The 18212-nt window shown below is 45.8% G+C and overlaps 1 long non-coding RNA gene across 1 annotated transcript in view; it reads left to right on the top strand.

Annotated features, from left to right (window-relative positions):
- LOC143493315 (uncharacterized) overlaps nucleotides 1–8150 on the top strand; it is a 44736-nt gene extending 36586 nt beyond the window's left edge. Inside the window, exons 2-3 of the long non-coding RNA XR_013125393.1 lie at nucleotides 4832–4963; nucleotides 6261–8150. This is a non-coding gene — a long non-coding RNA (uncharacterized LOC143493315). The remainder of the gene's footprint in view (nucleotides 1–4831; nucleotides 4964–6260) is intronic.
- Nucleotides 8151–18212: the final 10062 nt, after the last annotated feature.

The following is an 18212-nucleotide window of genomic DNA, read 5'->3' as shown; positions in this document are numbered from 1 at the left end:
ACAAACAGCAGGAGCATAAAGATATATAATCCCACCGCTGTTACAACCACAAACCTTTCTGAAACAAAACATCAGGTAGGACTGCGAGTCAAACCTCATGTCCAGTGGCGGCTGGCGCTACAAGTTTTTAGGGGACACAAACAACTGAAAAATCAAAACGTACAAAAAGGTTGACATGCATATCCCAGCCATATTTTCCAGCGAGACTGTACTGTGTTTGGTAATAGCAGAAGAATAATTACTGTAATATATACTTAAAATATATGCTAGTTTGGTTAGGATTTGCTCCGGTAGCTAGCTTAGCTACCAAGCTAGAATACATAAAATTTAATAGTAGTTTCTTTTCAAAATGTATCTCTGGAATTACAAGAGGTGGTACGTTTCTTATATATTTGTAACTTATATGTTTATAATGTAATACTAGTGAACCATTCAGGTAACAATTTATTGCAAAAATTATTTAGCCAAAATACCAGCACTTTTCAAATCTGGAAAATGCAACATTAAAATTCAAGCATTTTCAAGGATTTCAAGCACACGTACGAACCCTGAATATGGGTCTGTCTGCTCCAAGCTCCTTTATCATTTTTTCCTTCAACAAAATGCCTGGTGAAGGGGTTTGTTTGTAAGGATAAAACTGAATTTTCCTTCATTTAGAAGAAATTATGTGCCAACTTAAATGAAACTGTTCAACAACGAGTTAAATCGTCACTGTTCTATTGGTCAGCTAACGAGCTGTCTGAATGCCTGAAACAGAAATCATTGCGGATGTACGGAAATAATCCAATTACGTAAGAGGAAAAATTATTTTATGTATAAATATACTGATAGGCTACTGATAAAAGTAGGTGTGTCCGCAGCATACTTTGGGCAACCAATTAAAGAGCTTCTCCAGATCACATGCTTGCCAAAGGTTTAAGGACCTACAGGCTCTGTCTGAACTTCCCTCCTATACAGAACACCAAAGCAGTACGCGATAACGTCTAGTATATCCAAATTTATAGTATGCATTAGTAAGCAAACAGTAAGCAAAAAGTACCCGGATGGCTTACTGAATCGGGAACCATTTTGATGTATGTGATTGCAGCACACTGTCCTATCCCATGATTCAACTGGAGCATTAGACCGGTGTCCCACACACAGTAAGTCTATGGTATAATGTACATGTAATGTCACAGAAATTCAGCAGATACAATTCTTGATGTTATTTTTTTTTTTTGAGAGAGAAATGATAATGGCCAGTATTTTCTAGATTCATAATTAATTTGCAATATATAATTTACGTAAGTTTATATGTGTAAGTAGCATTATTCTCTGATCATTTGATGGGGTGGTGCCCAGCGCCCTCTAATGATCAGCTGCCTTTTGAAAACCGTATCGAGGAAGTCTAGAATGGTGTCAGGAGCAACACACGGCCCCTCAGATAATCTTACACCTGTCTCTCCTCAGCCACACCCTCCATCACTGCTATTTAAAGCGGAAGTTCCACTTCCTGCTTGTGAATACAGGTGCATACAGAGCGTTCCCATTACCTTATTGACTGCCTGTGCTCTGACCTCTGCGCCCCTCCTTGACCTCTTCCCCAGCCTGGCCCTCCTGTACTTCTCAGACTCTGCTCTCCAGGCCTGACCCTGGACCGGCCCGGCATCCCTCTAAACACTCCGGTGTTCAGCGCTGTTGTTTATATTTGTTTATACTCGCCACTGGCGCCTGTTGCATGTTCAATAAAAGCGGCACTACGTTAATACGTTACAAATGGTCATGGTTTTACAGAACCCTAGGATGACCCAAGCTGTTGTAGGACACTGCAAAGAGTAACTGGTGAAAGTGTTGTCATTTAAACAAAACGCAGATGGTCATTTTGTGGGGAGGAATCATACATCACAGTATGAACACGTTTGAATCCGTGCCTTGCCACTACTCACCCAAGCCGAGTAGTCCATGTGGAGGAGAGCGGTACGTTTAAAAACACCTGTTTCCGAGACACGCTTCCCCATCCACTGGGCACACGCATGTCCACAAGAGAGCTGAAACCAGCCTTGTGCAGCAGCAAGTCGAGGAATCCAGTATCCGTTCAGTTCATCAACGTTACCCATGAGACGAGTCAGGAATGCTAGCGCGGACAGCGCTAATGGAGAAGGTTGGGAAGACGTGGGCTGTGCTCCATCCTGTACGGGACAGCTTTTGTCTCCGGTCATACAATTAACGCCACCCTTGAAATGCGTGGAAGGTCTCACACAAGAGCTTAAGAAAGACTCGCACACAGATCCTCTCAATAAACCCCTCTGCTAATCCCCTGACATGAAAGATAGGATAAAAAAAAAAATCTTACATGAATTCAAACAAAAAGCTCAAGTCCCCATCTCCTAGTGCAAAACCTCGGATCTGAACTAAAACAAGTAGATAACGTAGTGTAGTCGAGCAGGTGGTTCGTCATGTATCGTTAGATTGAACCCTCCGACTTTCGGTTACTCATAGAGATGTGTGTGTGCTTTGAGTTACGGGCCGCCACCTGTTTTCAGCGGTGACTGAAAGACTGTACGGTGGACGTGGGGTCATGCAGTACAGACGGTGAGAACTTGGGCTGCCTTTCTCACTGACCTACCTTCTTGTCTGAGCAACAGAACCTGCTGCTTCTTTCAACGCTAGCTTCAAATCTCTGAGGAAAAATTTGACTTTTCTGTCACTAATTGGAGTCGTATAACTTTAGGTAGCGTTTGCTATAAGCCCTTTCGAACTTTGTGTTAGAATTTCTTCATTTTACTGGCAATTTTTAGACTTTTTCTAAATCTGATTGTTTACATATGCAGAGCTGCATGGGTGTAATGTAAAGTGAGAAGTGTTCTTATCACCGAGCACTTGTGCTAAAAGGCATTAAATTATGTTTGTTTTCAAGGGCAAAATGTTCTTGAGAAAAGGGATGTCTCCAATTCCCCAATAGTACACACACAAACCACAACAAACAAAAACACACAACCCGACTGCCAGATCAGTGCTAGACCAACATCTGTGCTTCAGCACGGTGGGGGTAGGAGCGACTAATCTGCTTTATGCTGCTACCATCATCTTCATACCACCCTTACAAGAGAACAAATAATCATTTTCCAGAAATGTGTTTCTACAGGAGCTCTGGTGTAGTTTGGCTTTGTGTTCTGGCCTATACTCTCCCCAACATCCACTCCATCTCTCCCATCCTTTCTCCTCATTCATTCTGTTTCTCTCTTTCTCCTTCTGTTTCCCATTTCGTATTTCTGTCTCTCTCAACACTCTCTCTCTATCTTTCCCATTCAATCTCTCTCTCCTGTTTCTTTCTCTCTTTCTTGCTCGATCTATCTCTCTTTTGTCTCATACATTTTGAAAGAACACTAGGCATATCAAGTGCGCACATAGCTACAGGCTTACGCAAATGTGTTTGAGGGTACCAAGGTGCGCGCACACACACACACACACACACACACACACGAGCACTCACACACGCACGCGCAAGCACTCACACACAGCCCCAAGAGCTTTTGCCCACATCTGATTCTTTGATAGCAGCATCATCCTGTTTCAGTTCTTCAGTGAGTATCGTCCCCCCCCCCCCCCCCCCCATTTTCTCACAGCAGTCAGCAAACAAAAAAAAAAAACAGATATAAAATCGAGCAAGCAGAAAAAGAGAAATAAATAAAAAATATATATCCCCTTTAGCCTGCTCTTGTGAGAGTGGTGATGGTGGCTTCACCGCACTATTCTGCCCCTCTGCTCCCAGACTCAATAAAGCTTTGGCTTTGTAGTAGCTGAAGGGGTCACTTATATTGATATGGGCTCCCCTCCCTTGGCTGGTACAAATCATATCACATGGCGACCATGCTGAATCCCTCCCGAAATACTTCAACCACATTTTATCGCCCTTTTTTATATAAGCAGGGAGTGTGTGCTTTCTCCTCCAGGCACTTCATGCCTGGCCCCTCCCACAAAAGAGAGGCGTGTCTCACCCTTGCGTCCCTCTTGAGAGTGAACATGCTGAAACTGCTTGCAACCGTCCTGAAGATCTCTCTGGGGATGGGGGGACGCTGAGGAAGGGACACGCCCTGGCTCTCTGAGATCTTCTGGTGATGGTCCAGAGTGGATGCTGAACTCATCTTCTGCTCCTAACCCGCACCTCCCCAGAGACGCCCGGCTGTCTCGCACACCGCTCGCACGCCGCTCGCACGCAACTCGCACACAGCTCACACGCCGCTCACACGCCGCTCACACACAACTCACACACAACTCACACACCGCTCGCACACCGCTCGCACGCCGCTCACATGCCGCTCACACACAGCTCACACACAGCTCACACACACAACACACCGCTCACACACCGCTCACACACAGAACACTCCGCTCACACGCGTTTCCCTCTGACGGCTGCAGGAAGGTCTCCTCCTTGCAGGAAACGTAATGCTGTGTTAGTCATACATTTGCATTTTTCCAATTACATTTATTCATTTGGCAAGCGCTTTTATCCATGACAAGTTGCAACTGAGGCAAAATGCATTAGAAGCATGCAACCATTACAGAAATGAATTTCAGACCAAGTCCTGCAAAATTTCCAGTAATTAAACAGATACAAGTGTAAAATGTCTGTAATGGAGGGAAAAATGTGTATAAAAAAAATATTGTGATGTATTGTTTCATGTCCGGTGCTCAGCCAGTTCTAGTCGCCTAGTCTCTGCAGCATGTCGGAGGCGACCATTACTGGAACCTTCTGGTCTTTCCCATTTTGTAGGTTTCCACCAGTGGCTGGCGTCTCTTCAGCCGAGTGACTCCCAGTAAACGGGTAATCCTTTTTTTTCCTCTGTAGGAAGAGTGAGAGAGGTGTACAGGGCAGAGTGCTCTCGTGGTCTCCGTGTCTCCACGTCCCGTCTCCCCGTCCCGCCTCCCTGTCTCGTCTCCCGTCCCCGTTCTCCACTGCTGTCTGTCTAAAACCGAGAATGTAAGTGTAATTTTCTTTCTCCGGCTCCTCGTGTATTTCAATTTGCTGGCGAGGTACAAGGTTAATCGTACCACATTACTTTACAGCGCCTTCATTTTGACCATGCCTGTAAGACATATGCTGCGAAATCGAAAACATAACTAAGGACGCAGTTTCCCCACAGATACGGCCGTCCGTCCGTCCCTGGTTTGATGGAATATGCAGGAATGTAGTGGAGTTTCATAAACCAGTCGCTGTGGCACTGGCTCAGTCTCAGAATAGACCAAAGCGCTCATGAAACTTGTTAACTAGAACTTACAGTTACTGAAAAGTTGTGCATACATAGACTTGTGGCTATTCTTACCTGCAAAGTATACACTTATGTACTTTTAACATGTACTTGTCAAAGGACACATCATTTGTTCAGGTTGCCCCTGCGGGAGACCAGTTTCCAGATTGCACAGAAACCTCTTTGCAGTACTGAATGATTCACGGATAAGAAATTATTTCAGATATGAATAAATTAGAGAATGTGTTGGGAGACTTGGGTATTAGTAGGACTCTGTGGTGTATATTCACCCTGCAGCCCTGTGTCTCTAGTGTGCAAACAAGCTTAAACCTCTGAGGAAAATAAACTAAAGGTTTCTTGTATATAGAAGACTGACTTCAGAAGCCCACAAACCCAAAGAACCCAAGGAAAAACCTGTTTTAAGAACTGCAGCCTAAAAGTGTGACACGGGACACCTGTGGGGGGAAAATCACCTTGAAACCCCATGACTGAGCGCTGGGTGTGTCGAAGGGTGGCTGCTTCCTCTAGGTTGGCGAATCTGAGTTCTCTCTTAAATAAAGTCTTTCCATGAGTCTGTGGTGTAACAGAAACACGACGCTGCAGGTCAATAAGCACTGGTCTGGACCCGTCTGATTTAATGGGCTTTGGGCTTTGTCATTTTGCTAAGACTGACCAATGCAAGAATGTAATTCTCCATCCTTCGCTTTCTCCCTCTTTCTTTCTGTCCTGCTTTCTTTCATCCTTTCATTCATTCTTTCTCGTTGTTCTTACAACCCCTAAACCTCTCTTTAAATCTCTCTCTCTCTCTCTCTCTCTCTCTCTCCCTCTCTCTACATCTCCTTTATAATCAGTCAGACTCTTTGGATTTTCCTTCAGGGGGTTGTGCATGTAACCCTTTTATTCGATTATATACCTTGTCTTTTTTTGTAGGGAAGAGATTTATCCTTTTCATTATTGGGAGAAAGCATTTAATCAATAATTGTTGGGGTGGGGATTTATGGTGACGCAGTCTGTTTTAAAAATCTGCAGGCCGATGTTATATATGGCAGCTAGGCCTGGCGCTCTGGAAGCCGTCCCACACCATGACGGGCAGGTCTGAGCCTGTTCCTGCATTACGCTCAGCGCACTGAGGGTCCTTCAGCGGGGCAAGGCGGCTCGAGAACTGGTCTGAAAAGCTTTCTGAAAGCCTGCTTGATTCAACACATGAATATCACTTGCTTTCATCAGTGGAATTTCCACTTCAGTAGTATGTCTGTGTGTTTGTTTGTGTGTGTGTGTGTGTGTGTGTGCGTGTGTGTGTGAGAGAGAGAGAGCTGTGATACACCCACAACCTGTTTGCTCTCCACCTTTCATCTCCTAAACTTTTCTGTAGGTTTTTTATTTTTTTTTTACTTCTGTAATTTTCACACCACGTAAAGCCCTCTCTGTCACCTTGCTTGGCTAAACTGTGCGAGCGTCTCCGGCCAACAGTCTGTCCCTCCAGGAGAGCAAGTGAAGAAGAAAAACTGTAAGAAGCTTAAAGGATTGTGGGAGCTGTCAATTTGGCGAGGACCTCTCTGCCGCGCTGCCCTGCCCAGCGTCCGGACGTTCTGTTCTATCTCTCTGCATGAGAGCTCGGAGAACATGGCTCCAACACCAGGCCTCTGCTAGCAGGCACAGAATGTCTCTTAATTGACTTTTTAATGTTTGATTTCTGCCTTCAGCCTAAACACGTGTTGGTCAACCACAGTGCGTCTTTTGGTCATTTTGCTGGGAACTAATGTTAGTGTTTCTGTCTTTCTTGGTCACAGAGTGTCAGAAAGGGGAGTATTTCAAGGTGGACTCTTGCTAGGAACCCTCCACCTGCTCACACACATGCGCATGCATACACTCGTTCACGCTCACGCATCAGTACATGCGCACACACACGCTTACACACAAGCACATGCACACACACGCATACACGCTTACACACAATCACATGCACACACACGCATACACACTTACACACAAGCACATGCACACACACGCATACACACTTACACACAAGTACATGCACACACTCGTATATGCTCACCCATCAGTACATGCACACACACGCTTACACACAAGCACATGCACACACACGCATACACGCTTACACACAATCACATGCACACACACGCATACACACTTACACACAAGCACATGCACACACACGCATACACACTTACACACAAGCACATGCACACATACGCATACACACTTACACACAAGCACATGCACACACTCGTATATGCTCACCCATCAGTACATGCACACACACGCTTACATACAAGCACATGCACACACACGTACATGCTCACGCATCAGCACATGCACACACATGCACTCACGCACAAGCACAGGCACACACACGCTTACACACATGCACACACACGCATACACGTTCACATACAAGAACATGCGCACACACACACACACACACACACACACACACACACACGCATATATGCTCACACACAAGCACAAGCACAAGCACATTCACCGTATGAAGGGAACTGTGAAGGGACTGTGTTGAAGTTTAGGCCAGCGGCTTTCAACAGTATACCTGCTTTGAATTGCCACACACACACACACACACACACACACACACACACACACAGAAGAGCTTCTGTCCAAGGCCAGCTTTGCTATCAGCAGATGGCTAACTCGGAGCCCCGTCCCTGCTGTTGTTAATATGGGTCCTGCTGAGTGTCTGATGGTTCCTGGGCAGCTCGGCGTGCATCGCGGGACTTCTGGGGCTGCTTAAGAAATCACAGTTTCACCACAAGGACGCACCAACCGTGCCTCCACCCCTACGTCCTCGCCGACATCCCCATGTACACACAGCCTTGAGGTCATTGGTGTGTCAGGGTCAAACTTAAGGCCATGTTTCTCAAGTGCTTCCAGATCAGGCGATTCCAGAATCCCCGGCTTTCATGGTTTTTTGTACTGCTGCAATGTTGGAAATCCCTCCAGCCCCTCCCCCAGCCTCTACTCCAGCCCCTCCCCCCCAGCCCCTCCCCCCCAGCCTCTACTCCAGCCCCTCCCCCCCAGCCCCTCCCCCAGCCTCTACCCCAGCCCCTCCCCCCCAGCCTCTACCCCAGCCCCTCCCCCCCAGCCCCTCCCCCAGCCTCTACCCCAGCCCCTCCCCCCCAGCCTCTACCCCAGCCCCTCCCCCCCAGCCCCTCCCCCCAGGTGTGTACTTGTTCATTAGACTAACCAACTTATGAAGAGTAACCAACTTATCTGAAATAATGTCTTCCTGGCACTGCATAATGAAATTGGATAATGCGGTTAGTTGCACCCAGAAATAAATAATTAATCAAATGTAGAAACCATTCCACAGCTATTACAATGTAATTACTGTAAAAAAAAACCCACATTACCAAGCAGAGTCGTGTTGCTGTAATTGTGCTCTTTACACAGAGAGGCTCGTGTGTGTGTGTGTGTGTGTGTGTGTGTGTGTGTGTGTGTGTGTGTGTGTGTGTGTGTGTGTGTGTGTGTGTGTGTGTGTGTGTGTGTGTGTGTGTGTGTGTGTGTGAGTGTTTTATTCCTGTCAGAGTGAAACACTTACACTGACTTGCGTGTGATGCCTTCAACACTAAGTGATACCGTTACTCCCTAGAGTAGCGCAAACACCGCACTGTGATTGGTGTCTGTGTTTGATGATGGTGATGATAACGTGAAAGAAAGAGGAAGGAATAGGTATAATGCTTGAGCCAGTGTAGATAAGAGTCTCATATATGTAGGCCCTGTGTGTGTGTGTGTGTGTGTGTGTGTGTGTGTGTGTGTGTGTGTGTGTGTGTGTGTGTGTGTGTGTGTGTGTGTGTGTTTCTGTGAATGTGTGTGTTGAAGACTGGGATTGAGTTTGCTTTTCAAATGTCAAATTCTGACCTTTGTGGTTATTTACTCTTCAGTCAACCCTGATGACTACATGCTTTAGGATATTTCCTATATTTTTACTGAACTATACAGATATTTGACTCACAGTGCAATAAACTGTATATGTGTATAAAGTCTTTCCACCAGTAATTCACTCCTGACTGTATTTTTATTATTATTATTTTTTAAATTTATTTCTTTCCTGTTGTGTGTTCTGTCTGTCCAGCCACAAGACCTCAAAGGCCACGATTCATTTTAACTTATCAATGCATTTCTGCTTTGATCTCTTTATGTACCTCATCTTTAGACATCACCTCAGAAATCTGGGTACAGAATGGAAGAATGTATGAAATATTCTCCACTGGTGGAGGAGACCAAGCCGAGGGGAGGAGCCTGCTGCCACTAATAAATCGAATCTAATCAAATCTAGCTAAACGTGTGTGTGTGGGTGTGTGTGTGCGTGTGTGTGGGGGTGTGCGTGTGTGTGTACCTATGTATAAATAACAGGGGCAATATGATGAAGTTATTGCTATCTGTTTTCCACAGAACATTCTATTATGTTTTTTCATATCACGCCACCCTCAGCTTTGAGCAAGACACAGAGAGGCACCAAAATACCAAAATGATTGATACTCATGTCATGGATGGAGACTCGTGTGCTCTAGTAAAGACCAACAGATCCTGTTTAATTTCATACTGGCCTCTCTTCTCCCCGGGGCACAGTTGCAGGTATCCAAAATACACAGCAGGAGTATTGTAACGGTTCTTTTGTTTCACATGCTCCTCAAAAACACCTGAGTGGTTGGAACATGCAGGTTGGCTCCTCCCTTGACTCCGCCCCTGACTGGGTGGTTAAAAAGAATTCCCATTGCTCGTTGGACAAAGTCAGTTATTAACCACCTGACCAAGAGCATGTTTTAGAATGAACGCCCTGTTCAGGTGCTCAAAAATGTCAGTGTCCTTAACAGACCAAAATAATGACGCATCCTTCTGCACATTTCAAAAACTACTCTAGATTTTTAATGGGCAGTTGGGTGAGCACTGCAAAGGACCCTCCATAAATCCCACAGATTCTGTCAGCCTCTGTACTGGAAGCCAACATCTCTTGTATTCTTTTTCCAGTTGACATTTTGCTAGTTTGTGAGTAAATGACTTGTGTGAATCCCTTTGTTGGGATCCAAGATAGATGCTATGATCTACAAAAGGAGCAGCATGGAGTCTAGTGTAAAGAGAGGTGCAACACCTGTTCAGAGTGACAGACTGTTGCATCAGGGTTCTACAGGGAGAGAGAGAGAGAGAGAGAGAGAGAGAGAGAGAGAGAGAGGGGAAGAGAGAGTGTGTTTAACAGGGTTGGGCATAGATTCTTTCAAATTCTATTATTATATGATTCACTCATAGAAAGTAATGAGGTGCATAATCTAAAGCAGCATGCGCTTCCAGAACCGAATTAGAATGGGGAGTGTCTCAGGTATGGCTGAGTGGACAAGGGAGGAATGGAGAGCATACGCTAGTCGGCTGGATCAGAGTGGAGGTGCCGTCTGGTTTTGTTTATTTCTGAGGGCTGGTTGGGCTGTATGTGTGACTTTTGTGTTGTCTCAGTGTCTGGCTGGAGTGTCTCACACGCCGAGATCTCTCATATAGTCGTTCAGCCAGCTGGAGCTCCTCAGTGGCAAACACAGGGGAACAGGGCTGAGGCACACGCTCCACAGTTGAGTGATGTCACAGTGGGAGAGAACAGGGCTGAAGCTTGTTCTACAATCATGCAGTGGGGAACCGTCAGGGCCCTCTACGCCCTCTCAGAGGACCTAAGATATTCTTAAAATATAAATATATATAATATAATTTATCCAATTTTATCTACCTACATTTTGACAATCGACATCTAAACAATTACAAAAATATAAGCAAATAAATTATTCACCCGTGTCTATTCAATCTGTGTTGGAAGGTGAGGGGTTAAGTGGAAGCCTGTGAGCCTGTGTCTCCCCCTATCAGGACTGTGATGCCCGCTGTTTGTTTACAGAGGGCCTGGCAGTTATAATTCAGCGCAATACCAGTTTCAAATGACAGTAAAATTGACCAATCAGATCTTCCCTCTTAGTGGGCGGGCTTAACTGTATGAAAATTTCCGCCCGCTGTGGCGACGCTAGCTTGTTTACATATTCCGCTTCAGAGGAATATGGAGCTGTGAACCTTATTTAGTTGGAATTATACTTATTTACCTTATTTTGCTTAAGAAGTTATCTAGTACATATGTTATTGTTTATTGTGTTTTTAAAGCTGTACTGTCGTCTCAATTTAAATTTTTTTAATTGCAGTTAATTAGGAGATGAAACAAATTTTTTTTGGGGGGGGAGCGGGCCCAGGTATAATAGTCACGGTTCGCTACTGCAATCATGTGATGTGGAAGCATGAAGAGCAGAAGCTTGTTCTACAGTTGAGCTATATCATAGGCAGAGAACTGAAGTGACTGTGATGCGTCGTGCTCTCACTACATACATCCTGTAGCTCCTCCCTTTTTAATTAGATTAATGGATGTTACTGTGATGGGAGGAGTATCTTTCCATGTCCTTTCTTTCTAGTTAATTTACGTAGTCATCCCTTGGCCATAATAACCTTTCCCCTTGCTTTGCCAAACTTCACTCTGAACCTCAAGTCCAGTGTTGGGCAAAGTTTAAGCTCATCTGTTTTGTGTTGATGTCAGATGCAGGTCTAGTATTAGCTTTCTCCATTACGAGTCTACATTCATCACGTGTAAGCTCCTAAATTAGTTGTCAAGCTTAATCTCTGTTAATATGAAGATGGGAAACTTTTAAAACAGCCAGCACTCTGCTTTAAACCTCTCAAACCATATAAGGGAGAAAGTTAGTGTTCTATAGCTTGTGGTTCCTAGTTCAGGTACATTTGCAGTGAATAAACCTCTCAGATTCATAAGCATAACATTAAGTATAGTAAATGATGGAATAAAAAGGAAGAAGTAAAAGAAAATATAAAACCAGATATAAGCGCCTGGCCTGAGACCAGCTTTTTTGCCATAAACATATAACCTTATTGTAATCCGAGGAACCACAAAACTGGCATCAGATCATCAAAAGCGACACACCGTGTACTAACTTTACAAGACCGATATTGTGCAGTGAAGAGTTCAGAACATTCTCAGCATGTAGCCGTCTTGGCTGTCAGTAGGGGGCACTGTTCGCTTTCCCTGTTGTGTGTTCATCACTGCCTGACAACCCAGCTTCCGCATCTCAGATCATGTCAAGGCAGAGAAGCTCACACACCCATCAGCGTGTAAGTAAATGAGTTCGTCATCCAGTCGGTGGCCCTGGTGGCACAACGGAGAGTAAGTGGTGATGCGATGTTCTGAGACGAGACCTGCGAACACACCGGCACGTGTCATTCAGCGCACCTTGATCGTTCGATGGTTTGTTCGTCGGTTGCAAGTCGCTCGGGGGGGGACGCCAACAAACAAACCTGTAGCGACGGACGGTCACCAGAAGAGGCCACGGGGTTGCGTGAGCAGTCCACTGGGCATGCCACGTGGTGTCGTGGACGAAAGGGGGAGGGGTTTGTGGGTGGGAGATGTTTAACAAGTCATAATATGGGGGGGTTGATTGCACCGTGGCCGGAAAGTGGGAGGTGAGAAGAGGTGGGCTACGCTGAGAATAGAGGTGTTCTGAGAAGTAGAAGATGCAAGAGACTGCAAAGGCAGGTGCTGTGTGAGAGGATGTATGTTTGCGTAGGGGCCATGTCTGCGCTAAATATAACTACCTGTGTGTGAAGGTGCCGAGCTGCACGGCGCACACGCACGAGCGCACACGCACATGCATGCTCCGGCCTGCGCTGTGTGGGCTGGCGATCTGGTGCCCGTTCCCCTCCTCGTACGTTCAGTTACGTTCGCCTACAAGACTGAAGAATCATTGTGTGACGGCTGTAGCGGCGTCCTCTCTGCTCGGCACCGAGCCGCTTTCCAACCATTTATCACAGCACATTATTTGCGTGGTTTATGCCTCGGCAGGGGCACACACACGTGAGTGCGGATCATATCCTGCTTCGCGGGTGCTTCTGCGGATGGGTGGAGGAGGGTGGAGGGGTGGAAGGGTGGAGGGATGGAGGGGTGGAGGGTGGAGGGGGGTGGTGGAGGGGTGGAGGGTGGAGGAGGGTGGGGGTCCTCCCTCCCCTTCTGTTTCATCATCTCTCTGCTCACCAAAGCCCCTGTGTCTTTATCCCAAATCCTCCGTTTTACTTCCCACACCCCTAAATGTGTGTGTGTGTGTGTGTGTGTGTATTTATGGGTTGAGAAAGTGAGATAGTGTTCCTTCTTTGACTCTACAATAATTTGTACTATCTTCTACTCATTTGCTCACTGACAACCATAAACACAATCCATCGCTCCCGCAGAATACACTACACACTGAAATCCACAGCAATGATCGAATCTGAAGAGCCGGAGAAGTTCCAGTTGGATTTCATAAAGCTCTGTCATGGAGATACACACACACACACACACACACACACACACACACAAGAAATGTTGTGATTTTAATTTGGACTGATGTCTTACTGCGAGCGGTATCAGAAATACTGGCATTACACTCACAATTTCACAAGCCACATTTCATATGAATCATACAGGCTTCAGTCTTCATGGAAGGCATATATAGCAAAAGCAGTCCAATGTCACCATGAAGATCTCAGCTGTTCTGAGATCTGAGACAGGCCTTCTCCCTGTGGCATTCTGGGGGTTGGGGTGGGGCTAATATCAGACTCTGCAAGTGAACCTGACACCTTTCTTTCAAAGGGGACTTAGACTCACAGCCCAGAAGAAGCTTTCTATTTGAGAGACCATCCACAACATGATGGTGCTTTTCAGTGAAGAAGATTGAGGTTAAAGGTTAATTTTTTTTTGTTCTTTTGCAAAAGGCATTGTAGTTAGGTCCACTGACCCTCTGCTGTGCTTCTCCCTCACTAAATCTGCGCAGTCGTTCAGGGTGGCCAGAGACCTTCCTGCTGAGGTGCCTTCAGGAAGAAACCAAAAACCCCAACTGTCTCCAAAGGGACATGTTCAAAATGACATGGTGCAGAGGGCGGGCCAAGGGGGGGGGGGGCGGGGCAGAATGGGCGGGCCAGAGGGGGCGGGCCAGAGGGGGCGGGCCAGAGGGGGAGGGGCAGTACGGGTGGGCCAGATGAGGCAGGAGGGGCATCGGCAAGATGTTCTGGTGCTTGGCACTGAGTGTATCTGCTGCTCCCTGCAGATTCTAGTGCTGGCCCAGCATAACGGTTCTGGCGAAGAGCTACGGCGTACGCCTTCCTCCGTGACCGAGCGCTGCCCTGGGCTTTTCCCACTGATCTACAAGCAGCCACTTCCATCATTTATAATCAATACATAATTATCTGGCCAGCCATCAGGCTGTCTTATTTATGCCCCATAATTTTAAGCATGCTGCTTTTTGGTGATGAGCAGCATCGAGTTGCTGTGTGTGTGTGTGTGTGTGTGTGTGTGTGTGTGTGTGTGCGTGCGTGTGTGTGTTGTCAGAGCACATGTTAAGAATGTCAGAGTTGGTGATGGAGTGATTATGTAATCTGCAAAGACATGGTATACTCAACTGGGATGGACACACACTAATACTGTAACACGTGGCAGTCATGGCTTCTCTAGATTCTGCTCCACAGATCTGAGGTCAGTGAGGTGATACCTGAAACAAATTAGAGCCTCATTTGAGCGTGAAGTTAGCCTGGATTGGTTGGTGTGCCCTTTGGCCGGGCAGTGGTCAGCTATTGGATACGTTTATTAACTGCTTCCTCTGAGACAGGAAGACTCGGGCAGCGGGGCCCCGAACGTCTGCCTGTTCCATCAGCTCAGCTGCCATTGGCTGGCCATCTAAAAAAAGGAAGATGTCCTGGTCTGGTATTGATCAGAGTCACAAGGAAATGACTACCTTAACGGAAAACACAGGCGGTATGTCAATGGTGTTCACGTGTCAACCTCTAAATTGCTGCAAGGGCCAAACATTGAACACGTGTGTCATTCTAGCTGTCAGTTGCAGTTACAGCAAGGAGCCCAGAGGTCGTTCGTATTCAGACAGGATAAGAGAAAGAAGCTCATTTTCCCCCCTACCAATGCCTGCCATTTTTAAATAACACTTCGAAGTTAAAACCTAAAGGAACATACTGTGACTAGCCGTAGTGACACTATATTCAAACCACTGACCTTGAGAGACATTAATTGCCAAGGTGTTAGTGTGTGACTCTGTTTCTGAGGTCATATTCCAAGGCAACTTCGAGGCCACCTGAGCACCATCATTGAGAATCACTTAGATACGGTTATATATGCACCAAACTAAAATAAACCTCCCCAATAATACTGTTGCCGTTGGTTGACCATGATGTATTTGTTCTGCAAAGCTGTGATGTTGTGTTTTGCTCATCTTCAAGGTCTGTATCCAGAAAGATTAGTGGAGTGCAGTACCAATTCAAACAAAAGGGTAAAGGAGTCTTTGTTCAGTTAAATTATTTGTAGTTGATGGCATTATTTTAATATGAGCAGACAAAAGGGTTAGGGACGAGAATAATTGTCTTTTTGCTGAGTCAGTGCGATGCGGACGAGTGCCAGAGAGCTAATGTGAGGACTTTAAAAAAGATTTACGAGTGAGAGCGGATGTGGGAAAGGGGCAGGAGCCAGTGAGAAATCACCCCGATTCAGCGTGAGGTGAGATTTAATAAAGCAAATGGAGGAAGACAGGCTTCCTATGGGCTAAAACAATGCTCTGATCGAACACAGAGCTAGCCTGCTGCTATGGCTATATGCCTGTTCGGATCCATTCTTTACATGACGATGACATCTTTGGCGTGGCTGTTTCATTAAGGACAGGGAGACTGCTTTTGGCCCTGTGTTTTATTTTACTATAAGGAGTCAAACACAAACTTTAGCTGGCTGAGAGGAGACTCAGGGTGCGGTATTTCACGAACTGTCTGTTCAGTCGCAAATTTTGGCTCCGCTATTGTGTAGTTGTGCGAGTGGTCTTCGGGGTGAGTTTGTGCTCCACGCGTTACGATGTCGGAGTGTGTGCGCTGCTCGCTGGAGTAGCACCTGCTTGTGGCGTGCGGTGGTGTGACCTTCCGTGCTGACAGGATGATGTCATCACCCCGCCCCCTCTCTCCCTCCCCCGCTGGGACTGCCGACCGATGTCTCCAGCCTGGGGATGCAGAGTGGGAGGACAGAGAGTGCTACATGCCTAATGGGTGGATGCCAGGACAATGTCTGGGCTGTGACATTGAAGCTTGTTGCCTGAGCTTCCTGTCTATGCATGCTGTGTGCTGTCTGATCCGGGCTGGAGATTTTGTGGAGAATTATTTATGATCTGCACACTGGAGTTACCCTGCAATCACAGGCTTACCCAGTTCCTATATCCCATTTTGGAGTCCATTTTGCCCCAGCTAGGGAGCTGGGGCAGTATATGAGAGACTCCTACCCTCTCTGTGCATGTCATGTCTATCCGAGGCTAAATGAGACTTGCTTATGTACCCTTTAATACCAAAGGTTATGAGTCAGGTAGTATGCATTCACTAGGTTCTATTTCACAAATCTTCCCTACAATCACATCTGTCCATCTAATTTCATGTTTTGCCATAGACGCTAGGCTGAATTACATGGTAGAGCGCACTTTTCTGTAATTGTAAAATATGATGGCATGCTCTCATTATAATTTCCCTGGGAGATTTCAAATGCATCTTGTAGCTAGTGGAAATACTGTAATAGTTTTATTTCTTGGAATCATGGCTGGGAAGTAATTTAACTCAAGCTTTTGCTGTGGCACAGAACCCATTACTGTGATGTATCCTGCATTATTGAAACATGACCAGACTGTTTGCAAAGCAAGAGTGTGATTGAACTAGACAGAAGAAGCGCCTCTCTAACGTGCATTTAATGCCTGTGCATGCATGTAACCTCTTGACAATGGTGCAAAAGGACCTGCCAAGGCCTTCACTGGAGAAAGAGAGAAAAAAGGAGAAAAATCTCAAATTGTATTATACACTGAGCACATACCACGCTCAGGACATCTGTGAACGTGTGGGACACCTTCATGAAGACCCTGTGTCCTTGAGTGTTTCAGAGTGTGGGACCGTGTCCCCAGGGCCGATCCGGCTTCTTTGCTATGTCCTCACATCGCCTAATGAATCAGAAGCTCGAATCCTGCGGAGGTCGCCACACACGACCCCTTCTTTCAAACGTTTCCCTCTTCACCCACTCCAGCACGCTGAAAAACGATCTCGCCCAAATCACCAGAATATCTCCAAGACTCAGAGTGTGTGAGTGCTGTCAGGGTGCTTAGGCTGCAACGTGTTGGTGTGAATGAAGCACATGAATGAGGTTCCTCATGGATTAAACACGCAGATTCTAATGCAAGCCACACTATAACTTTTACATTCAGCCTTATTAACAACATTAGTGTATATTTAGTGCAGTCTACAGTGCATTGACTATTAGAGGAAATGATTGTGCCACAGGGGCCTCACTCCAGAGGTGGGCTGGAATGCTTAACTCGGTGTAGTTCTGTTTCCTGTGCACCACGCTTATTGATTCAGGCTCAGGACTAGTTGACTGGCCAGTAGGATCAATAGCGTAGCAGTACAGCAGAGGCACAGAATAATGTTACACACCCAATAGGAGATCAATAAAACTGACGGGTCAGGGCTTTTTCTGTACTACACTACAGAGACATCAGAGACATTTAGACAGCAATGCCCACCATGTGTATAAGGTACCTATATAATATACTTGACTAAAATATATACACGTACATATATATATATGTGTGTGTGTGTGTGTGTACAAATAATACACATATATGTACAAAAAATACATACATATATATATACACATGCATTTATAATGTGTTATGTATATCTATCTATCTATCTATCTATCTATCTATCTATCTATCTATCTATCTATCTATCTATCTATCTATCTATCTATCTATCTATCTATCTACACACATACACACAACTCATTGCTGGTGCTAGGGAAGCCTTGTCAGAGTGTCAGTATTTCACGAGTTTAAATGTTCCTTAGTTTAGGTGTAAAGTGCCAGG

This window comes from Brachyhypopomus gauderio, unplaced genomic scaffold (genome assembly GCF_052324685.1).
Source record: "Brachyhypopomus gauderio isolate BG-103 unplaced genomic scaffold, BGAUD_0.2 sc84, whole genome shotgun sequence".
NCBI classification, from domain to species: domain Eukaryota; kingdom Metazoa; phylum Chordata; class Actinopteri; order Gymnotiformes; family Hypopomidae; genus Brachyhypopomus; species Brachyhypopomus gauderio.
This window is presented reverse-complemented; position numbering and strand designations above follow the sequence as displayed.